This window comes from Adiantum capillus-veneris, chromosome 3 (assembly GCF_014529385.1).
Source record: "Adiantum capillus-veneris isolate H3 chromosome 3, ASM1452938v2, whole genome shotgun sequence".
Taxonomy (NCBI): domain Eukaryota; kingdom Viridiplantae; phylum Streptophyta; class Polypodiopsida; order Polypodiales; family Pteridaceae; genus Adiantum; species Adiantum capillus-veneris.
Genome location: NC_140933.1, coordinates 103,006,336 through 103,016,597, shown reverse-complemented (window position 1 = coordinate 103,016,597; position 10,262 = coordinate 103,006,336). Strand labels below are relative to the sequence as shown.

General features: G+C 41.4%; 1 pseudogene; it reads right to left on the bottom strand.

The window, feature by feature from the left end:
• Nucleotides 1-7,081: 7,081 nt before the first annotated feature.
• On the bottom strand, nt 7,082-8,588 carry LOC147461414 (uncharacterized; annotated as a pseudogene).
• Between the last annotated feature and the right edge of the window lie 1,674 nt (nt 8,589-10,262).

The following is a 10,262-nucleotide window of genomic DNA, read 5'->3' as shown; positions in this document are numbered from 1 at the left end:
TACAAAATTCCCTTTCTTGAATTTGCGAAGAGGAAATTTAAAACAATCAGGTTATTTTCTCAAATTTTTGCACTAATTTTCTCTATTTTGGGGTGGAATTTCTCCTTTTCCCCTTGCTTGGCCCGAAAAAATATTTTTCCAAACATACATAATTCCCTTTCTTGAATTTGCGCGAAGAGGAAATTTCAAAAATTAGGTTATTTTTCTCTATTTTGGGGTGGAATTTCTCCTTTTCCCCTTGCCCTCAACATGCATTTTTGGAATCGAAAACAACACGATATTAAGCTGAGACATATTTTTCCCGAACACTGATACAAAATTCCCTTTCCTTAATTTGACCCCAACAGCCTGGGCCCAATGTTAAAAAAAAACTATTTTCTCAAACATACAAAATTTCCTTTCTTGAATTTGCGAAGAGGAAATTTTAAAAAATCAGGTTATTTTCTCAAATTTTTATACTATTTTTCTCTATTTTGGGGTGGAATTTTTCCTTTTCCCCTTGCTCGGGCCTAGTGCTCGAGAAAACCAAACTATTTTCCCAAACATACAAACTTCCCTTTCTTGAATTTGCGAAGAGGAAATTTTAAAAAATAGGTTATTAATTTTCTCAAATTTTTAAAGTATTTTTCTCTATTTTGGGGTGGAATTTCTCCTTTTCCCCTTGCTCGGGCCTAGTGTTCGAGAAAAATTATTTCTCCAAACATACAAAATTCCCTATCTTGACTTTGCACGAAGAGGAAATTTCAAAAATTAAGTTATTTTTCTCTATTTTGGGGTGGAATTTCTCCTTATCCCCTAGCCCTCAACATGCATTTTTGGAATAAAAAACAACACGATATTAAGCCGAGACACATTTTTCCCAAACACTAATACAAAATTCCCTTTCTTGAATTTTGACCCAGCACCCCAGGCCCAATGTTCAAAAGAAACTATTTTCCCAAACATACAAAATTTCCTTTCTTGAATTTGCGAAGAGGAAATTTTAGAGAATCACGTTATTTTCTCAAATTTTTATACTATTTTTCTCTATTTTGGGGTGGAATTTCTCCTTTTCCCCTTGCCCGGGCCTAGTGTTCGAGAAAAACCAAACTATTTTCCCAAACATACAAAATTCCCTTTCTTGAATTTGCGAAGAGGAAATTTTAAAAAACAGGTTATTAATTTTCTCAATTTTTAACACTATTTTGGGGCGGAATTTCTCCTTTTCCCCTTGTCCGGGCCTAGTGTTCGAGAAAAACCATCTTCCCAAACATAAAAATTCCCTTTCTTGAATTTGCGAAGAGGAAATTTTAAAAATTAGGTTATTTTTTGCTATTTTGTGGTGGAATTTCTCCTTTTTCCCTGGCCCTCAACATGCATTTTAGGAATCGAAAACAACACGATATTAAGTTGAGGTAAAATTTTCCAAACACTGCTGTCAGTTCTCTCTAACTCTCTCTCTCTCTCTCTCTCTCTCTCTCCCCCCCCCCCCCCCCCCCCCCCCCCCCCAAGTATGTAGTGCAAATTTTCCTCTTGGAAAATTCAAGGAAAGGCATTTTGTTTGTTTGGAAAAACTCTCTCTCTCTCTCTCTCTCTCTCTCTCTCTCTCTCTCCCCCCCTCCCCCCCCCAATCTGTAGCACTGACAGCATCTTATCTCTCTCTCTCTCTCTCTCTCTCTCTCTCTCTCTCTCTCTACAGTGAGTGCACAGTACACTTGCACGGATAGAGCACTCTCTCTCTCTCTCTCTCTCTCTCTCTCTCTCTCTCTCTGAGCGCACTCACGGAGTTGCCTGGCTGCAAAACACACATGCCGGAGGTAGGAGGTCGCGCCACGTGGTGGGAGGGGAACCGGAATTCCCTCCCCCATTATCCTTAGTATAGATTGGGAATGTGTGAAGCTCAATGGTTCAAAGGTGGCGAGAGGACTTAGGCAATGGTCACATAGGACAAAGTTTTCAACTATTCTAATGAGTAATTGAGCTTGCCTCATGGTCACACAAGAGTTGAGAGTTCGCTAGTAGAATTGTGTTCGAGATTTTGCAACTATGTTGATTTTGGCATAGTTGCACAATTGTGTTTGGTGGCCATCTTTAAAAAAACTGATCGTGCGGAAGCTTTTGCTGCAAAAGACAAAAAATTAATTGTGTTTTAGATACGTGGAAACCTCTCAGGCTATATGATGCACGATGATTGGCGGCATGCAAGAGATCTACTCCTGGCAGGCTTGCGTGCATCGTCATTCTCTCTCTCCCCATCTCTCTTTCATTGGCAGTTGCCCTACATACTGTTCCTATTGACTTGTAGAAGTCGATAACATGGCTCAATTACATCCACATGTGACCATGTAGAGGGCATAATCGCCTACTTTAATTGTGTCAAAGCAGAGGAAGGCTTAGTTTTGCGCTACTGATAACTATGCATCATGTGACCACACCCTTAACTAGTTTCTATGGATTTACTCTTTCTATGTATATAGGTACATACGGTATGTTCAGTTGCATCGGATGTTTGGAATCTATCTATACTATATATGATGCAGCTTAAAATTTTCAAGAAAGGAGCCCTAGGTCTCGCGCTAAGATCATCAGCTCTGCGCAGGTTTGCATGAGCTTGGGGGGGCTTGCTGACAACTGTTGCAGGGGATGGGAGTAGTGGAAGATGCTAGGGGTCACCTAGCCTGGAGGCATTGTTGCATGTAGAGGGAAGATCTCCGATGCAGACGGGTGGGGGTTCTCCTCGGGTGTGAGGAGCCCGGTCACTCTTTGCCTCCTAATGTAGGCGATCTGCTCGACCATATCATTTTTGGACTTGGGGTTTGGCGGAAACCCCTCCCTCAGTCGGGGGAGAATCCAGCTCTCCTGACCTGGTTCGTGTACTTGTTGTGCGGAGGTTTGATAGGATCTTAGGTATGGCAATGTCTATTCGGTTCCGTTTGTGGTTTGTGGCTTTTGGATGGGCTTGCATGGCGGTGGTTGGGCTCCTGTTAGAGCCTATGGATGGTGTTTTGGTCCATTGAGTTTACTGGTTATCGGTTCTTGTTGGTTCATCCTGGTCGAGGTTTGATTAGTGGAGACCCGGCTTGGCCTGGTTTGGTGGCGATTATCTTTGAAGGTCCGTGGGTTACAGATCTGTTTTGTTTTGGCTCTTGCCTCTTGAGGCATAGAGTGCTCTGGTGGTAGAAGAGTTCCTATGGTGACACCTCTTGATTCTTGGCTAGGTGATGGGGACTTGGGGCCCCAACCCGTTTGTTTTTCTGTTCTGGTATCGAGGGTGGCACCCTGTTCAGACTCGAATATTGTTTTGTCAACGGGGTGGCTCCACGTGTTTAGTCGGTGTACTTAATCCTTGCTGTAGTGTTGTGTAATCGTCTTGTGCTATGGTTTTAGCTTGTAGTTTTTTTTTGTGATTATCTATACTATACTATTTACTATAATAAAAGGGGGAGGGATCCCCCCCCCCCCCCCCCCTTCCTCCTTGACAGGTGGCAAAAGCAGAGAGAACCTGCTTGTGTGCCCTGCGCCTCTTGGCTGCACAGAGAGAGAGAGAGAGAGAGAGAGAGAGAGAGAGAGAGAGAGAGAGGCGTGTGTCGTGTAGAGTTGGCAGCACACTTAGCACTTAGCTCGCACCTGGGCACCAAGGGACTCCGATTCACCTCGAGCCTCGAGCTACAAGCAGACTCATGAGAGGTGAAGAGTGGGCGCAAGAGTTACATGCACTATGAAATAACGGGAAACACCTGCAGGAGTCAAGCAAAGGAAGACGTACCAAGCTTACCAGTAGATTGTAATAGTCCAAGTAGGGGTAGGGTATGTGTGTGTGTGTGTGTGTGTGAGAGAGAGAGAGAGAGAGAGAGAGAGAGAGAGATTCTGCGTTTTTTGTAATGGGTTTTCATGTAGAGACATGTATTAACATGGGTAAAGCTCTCATTTGCAAAAATTCCATTGCAACAGGACTCTCCCATGGAGTTTTCACGAGTAGCTCAAGAGGCATCAGTAGTCCCAGTGTTTGGGTCCCGGGAAAAATGTGTTTCAGCTTAATATCGTAGCGGATGCTTTCAAAAATTCTGGTTGAGGGCAAGGGGAAAAGGAGAAATTCCACCCCAAAATAGTGAAAAATAGTGTAAAACCCCAAAAATAAACCAAAATTTCTAAAATTTCCTCTTGGAAAATTCAAGGAAAGGAATTTTGTATGTTTGGAAAAATGTTCTTTCACAAACACTGGATGGTCTTGATTGATGTGGCTGCCATGGCCCGTGGACGGATCACACTTCCAGTGTGGCTGCCAACCTCAAACAGCAACGCGTGAATAGCAGTAGTACTGGCGTCCTACCTCCCTATGCAGGTGTCTCAAATAGCGGGCAAACTCCTCGAAAGTATACGGGCGGACACCGCACATCCTCGAGCTATGGTGTTGATAAACAAGCCTTGCGCTAGTGTTCGGGAAAAATGTGTCTCAACTTAATATCATGTCGTTTCCAATTTCAAAAATGACAGAAGAAGGCAAGGAAAAAATGAGAAATTCTGCCATAAAATAGAGAAAAATATTGTAAAAACCCCTAGTTTTCTAAAATTTCCTCTTGGCAAACTCAAGGAAAGGAAATTTGTATGTTTGGAAAAATGATGTGTCTCAGCCTGATATCGTGCTGATTCCAATTTCAAAATGCCAATTGAGGGCAAGGGGAATCGGAGAAATTCTAGAGAATCATTTTTTCAAACATCCAAAATTCCTTTCCTTGACTTTGCCAAGAGGAAATTTTAGAAAATTAGGCTACTTTTTTAGGTTTTTACACTATTTTTCTCTATTTTGGGGCAAAATTTCTCCTTTTTCCCTTGCCCTTAACTGGAATTTTGGAAATTGAAAATGGCACGATATTAAGCTCATGTCATTCCATTACTCCGCAGGTCTCTCTCTCTCTCTCTCTCTCTCTCTCTCTCTCTCTCTCAGGTGCCCTGCTACTGTTGTCTTAGGTGGACAAGGTCGTGTTGAGTTTGTCGGCACCGGTTGAATCAACCGTGGTGTTGTTAAATCTCCATATAGACGCATGCAAATGTATATGTCCTAATCCACATAGCACCGCTAGAGGCGATGTCGTCTCACCGAAGGCAACGCCATTGTACTAGTTAATATAATATCACTCACATTTTGTGAGTTCTAGAAAAAAAATCAAGAAAGGAGAGACTCTCCATGTGTCACTCAGTGCTTTACTTCAAAGAAAACCTTCTCGTTTCTCTAAAGCTTGGAATCTTGCAACCTTTGAACCTTTTCAACCTTCGATTCCATGTGTCACTCAGTGCTTTACTTCAAAGAAAACCTTCTCGTTTCTCTAAAGCTTGGAATCTTGCAACCTGTGAACCTTTTCAACCTTCGATTTTTAACCTTTTCAAAGCAAAAAAAAAAAAGGTTTGACTTTACTTTTGGAGACTTTACTTTTTCTTACTTGAAGGGTGGCTTAAAGCTTGGAATCTTGCAACCTTTGAACCTTTTCAACCTTCGATTTTTAACCTTTTCAAAGCAAGAAAAAAAAGGTTTGACTTTACGTTTGGAGACTTTACTTTTTCTTACTTGAAAGGTGGCTTAAATTTGCTTTTGAAAACCAATGGCCATAAAATTTGAAAATTTTAAAAATTATTCTTATGTACACTTTACCTCTTATTTTAAGAAGAATTTGAAATCTAATTAAAATTTTTTAATTAATAAACTAAACCTTAATTTTAATTAAACATTGATCTCGAATAGCTCTAAAATGGAAAGACATATGTGTGTGTGTGTGTGTGTGAGAGAGAGAGAGAGAGAGAGAGAGAGAGAGGTCTCACTATAGTTTGCACAAACGTCCACATTTGGAACTCCATGAAATAACTGTAGCTGACGATCTCGACACTTGAAGGTCTCAGTCCAATCTCGATCCACACAACTGCTCGTGCATGCGTTTGCGTCCATGCTATGTGTATGTGGTGTATTCATGTGTTAATGTGTGTGTGTATGAAAGAGAGAGAGAGAGAGAGAGAGAGAGAGAGGAGAGAAGAAGAAGAAGAAAAAACATGAGTGGCCCCGCTGGCTATGTGTATACATGGGACTCGAATCTCAACCTACAATGCCACTAGGCATTGGTGGTGTGTGTGTGAGAGACTCCAATCTAGTCGAGCAAGCCCGTGTACGCACCCAAGACTCTATGAGAGAGAGAGAGAGAGAGAGAGAGAGAGAGAGAGAGAGAGAGAGAGACTATCTACAATGTTCGCTCTATGCATGTGTGTGTGTGTGTGTGTGTGTGTGTGTGAGAGAGAGAGAGAGAGAGAGAGAGAGAGAGGCAATTGGTCCCATAGCCAATGAAGAACAAAGGTGAGTAAGCCCAAGCTAACAAATCCAAAACAGGGAAAAAATATAGGGCGGTGAGCAATTGCAAGTTAACAACAACGGAAGGTGGAGTAAATTGTTGACTATGTTTAAAGGTTTTTGTGCTAAATTTCAGTGAACTTTGTAGGTGTTCTCAACTTCAAATTAGAATCTAAAGGTAAATCTCAAAACAAATGAAGAAAAGATTAGAGTCTCTACTACTGGGTCTAGACGTGCATTAATGCGAATCAACGGAGATGCTGCTGACATGGATTTTTTTTCTGCGCACGCGATTTTTTTTTTTCTTGATGCGTCCTGCCTGGCGTACAGAACCCCATACTTTGACATCGACTGCGTCGCAAACAGACTTCTGACGGTGTTGAAACGATGGGAGAGGCATTGATGACAGTGTGCAAAACACTCACAGACACATATCCATAGACCAAGCAGCTAGTGTATCAGGAGTCTGTTGGTACTCATCACAGAGATGATAGAGAGAGGAAGATGTGTTAAACACTTTGTACATTGCATAATAGAAGCAGCTACAGATTTTCTATAGACAAAAAGCTCAAAACATGAGCAGTATACAGAGACTGTAGTTACTCATCATAGAGATGACAAAGAGAGGAAGATGTGTTAAACACTTTGTACATTGCATAACAGAAACAGCTACAGATTTTCTATAGACAAAAAGCTCAAAACATGTGCAAAACTTGCTCTATTTACATTATTAGAAAGCGGCACGACTTCGAATTGCATGTCCAACATTTATCATGCATTCTGGTTGCGATTCAACATATTTGAAAACCTACATAGTATCGCATTAAGGCGGTTGACTTGTGCTTTCAGAGCCATTAGTTCTTTGCCCAATGAGAAAATCTGCTCTTCCAGCTTTGTTACTTGTACGTTTGCAACGTTGATTGCATATTCCTCGATGGTGTCCCTCGAATTATGTATCGCTTCAATAAGTTCTGACCGCAGTGGACGGGTGTTTCTGGTTTGGTCTCCAACTAATTCTTTCAAAATTGCAGCAAGAGCATCCTCTATCCTATCAATACGTGCATCTTCTACCATAGCAAAAGACTCATCAGGTTGTGTTTCGCTCAGCTAAACGATTCGGGTTTCGTCTTCTTCATCCATCTGAACACCGCAACAAAAATAAATCGTCATCAATTTATATTTTTTGGTTAGATTGAAAAGTAACAATCTTATTGCTAGCAAACAGACCAGACTATGCAACTGTCATTACGTCGACACAGTGTACAAGCGGAATGAAATCATCCCCTATTTCTGGATCTCTTATGGCAGGTTCAGCATCAAAATCATTGACAACAGTTCTTGGTGGACTACAAAAGACGCAGACCATGGTCAAAAAGTTGACAACAGATACAATCCTACTTAAACTGTCATAAGCATACCTTTGTGTCTCTTGCCAACGGGAGTTGAACCACTCAGCACGAGATTGTGTGTTCGCATAGGCATCATCACTGACAAAAATATTCAAAATGTCTTCATACGTTGCCGTGGATGGGTATATCATACACCTCCACAACGCTTTGATTTTCGGAAGATGCATTCCACGGCCTTGATAAGGAGTTTATCCAGCATGACGATGGGTAGTAATTCCCACTCTTCACCATTATATGTAGTGTAGACAGAAAGTCGTTGCCTGCTGGATGTCGAAGCTTAAATTTCCAATACATTAGCGCTCTATCGGAGATGTTTGTCGGTGTTAGGCAAACCCTATTCTTCAATTCATCAGCACCATATAAGCTATACAGTTCTACATTGGCATTCACATTGTCACTAGTTATATGGTGGACAACCTTTTGAAAGTGTGGTTCATCTTGGTCTTTTAAACAATACCCTACCATGCCCTCAAACGTATGCATCTTGTGTTGCTTTAGGCCACGGCACAAAACCATTGCGCCCGCCGCGCAGGTGCCGACTTAGCCCAACATAAGTATCCTTTTATCTTCCTATTGACTGCAATCAACGAGGTTGCCCAAATACGGATAACCATCTGTAGGTGAAGGTGCAATAGCGCTCCTCCTCTCTCCAATGCACATAGTCTTGCTAATGTTTCTCTTTCAAGAAACAAGTGCATGCACCCCAACAGCCCTACGTCTACATCACCACCACCAACAGATATGGTGACACTCACTTCCATTACTCTCACCTCCGGTTTCTTCAGTTTTGACAAGCCAACATTACAGCCTTTAGTGTTCGTCACAGGTTGCTTCCCTTTCCCCCGTGCCTCGGACTTTAGCTTGGCCATTCTCAAGCCATTTACTGTGAGGGCACCAACAAGCACAAAAGAAACACGCTGTCAGACATGGAGTGACTTCACCAGCCCCCCCATCAAATGCACAACCTAAACAAATACTGCACACTATACGGAGTACCTAAATACAGAGCCCGATAGCTTAAACAAATACTAGTCACTCTATGGAGTCCGTAAAGTCACAGCCCAATAGCCTCACAATTTCCCTCATGCGTGCAACACCCAAAAGACATAGCCTAACGACTCACCTGTGCCACCAAATGCAGCAAACAATGCATGGCCTATGCAGTAGCTAAACAATGCATGTTTCCCTCATCACGTGCAACACCCAAAAGACATAGCCTAACGACTCACGTGTGCCACCAAATGTAGCAAACAATGCATGGCCTATGCAGTAGCTAAACAATGCATGGCCTATGCAGTAGCTAAACAATGCATGATGCGCAACAGCTAAACACAAAGCCAAAGAACCCACAGCTGCTGTCGAGACCAGCAAAAGAAGACAAGAGAACTGACCACAGTACCTGTATGTCTCACGACCACTCGAAGAGAAGTGTAGCGAGGAGCATCTCTGACGCACAATCCGAGTACGTGCTGAAACACACTCTGAAAAAATACACGCCTGCCTCTCTGGAGCCTAACTGCAACGCGTCTCGCGTGACGAAAGCCTGGATGACACGCAGCCCTGCATGGATTAATCTAGATAGCATCTCCACAGATTCCATGTATTACCGTTGCTTGCCAAAATTGGGGCCGCCTACTAGACCTAGGTTTTGCCCCTATGAACTTCATAGGTATTTCCACCTTCAAATTAGAATTTAGAGGTAAATCTCAAAATTTGTAGGTGTGATTACACCAAACCTAGGTTTTCTGGAGCACTTGGATACATAGTGTTTTTTCCCAAAAACTTAGAAAACCTACATATGAGAACGTTAATATCGAGATTTAGTATATTTGAGTGTTTTTACACTAAGTTTCTTTAAACTTCATGGGTTTTCTCACCTTCGAATCAAGAATTTAAAATTTGTAGGTGGAATTACACTAAACCTAATCTTTTTCCGAGCAATCAGATACATAGTGCTCTTTTTCAAAAACTTGGAAAACTTACATATGAGAAAAGTATATTTGAAGGTCCTTAGATGATTTTCCTAAAATTTGCTTATAAAATCTGGAGATTTTCCTTTCAAATTTGAAGGTTTTTACAAAATTTGAAGGTTACCATCAAGGGCTCTTGGAGAATCTTACAAAAAAATGAAATTTAAAAAATGTATATATGATAAAATTTTAGAGACAAACTTATTATATTTGAAGGTTTTTATATTTAAATTTCTCAGTTTGTGTGTATGATGATGATTGTATGCCTCCCCTTTGATCTATAATTCATCCCTACTAATTTCTATGAACTTTGTAGGTTTTGTCACCTTCAATTCCAGAATTTAGAGGTAAACCTCAAAATTTGTAGATGGGATTACACTTAACCTAGGTTTTTTTTTTAGCACTTGGATATACAATGCTTTTTTCCATGTATTAATGTTTGTAGTTTAGGATGCCGCATGTGTCCGGAAGGAGAAAGGTGAGGGTAAGGAAGCTCTGAGTAGTTTTCATATGAGGCAAGGTGAGGGCTCGTGTCCGGATACAATTGTGTATCCTTATATGATCTCAAAGGCA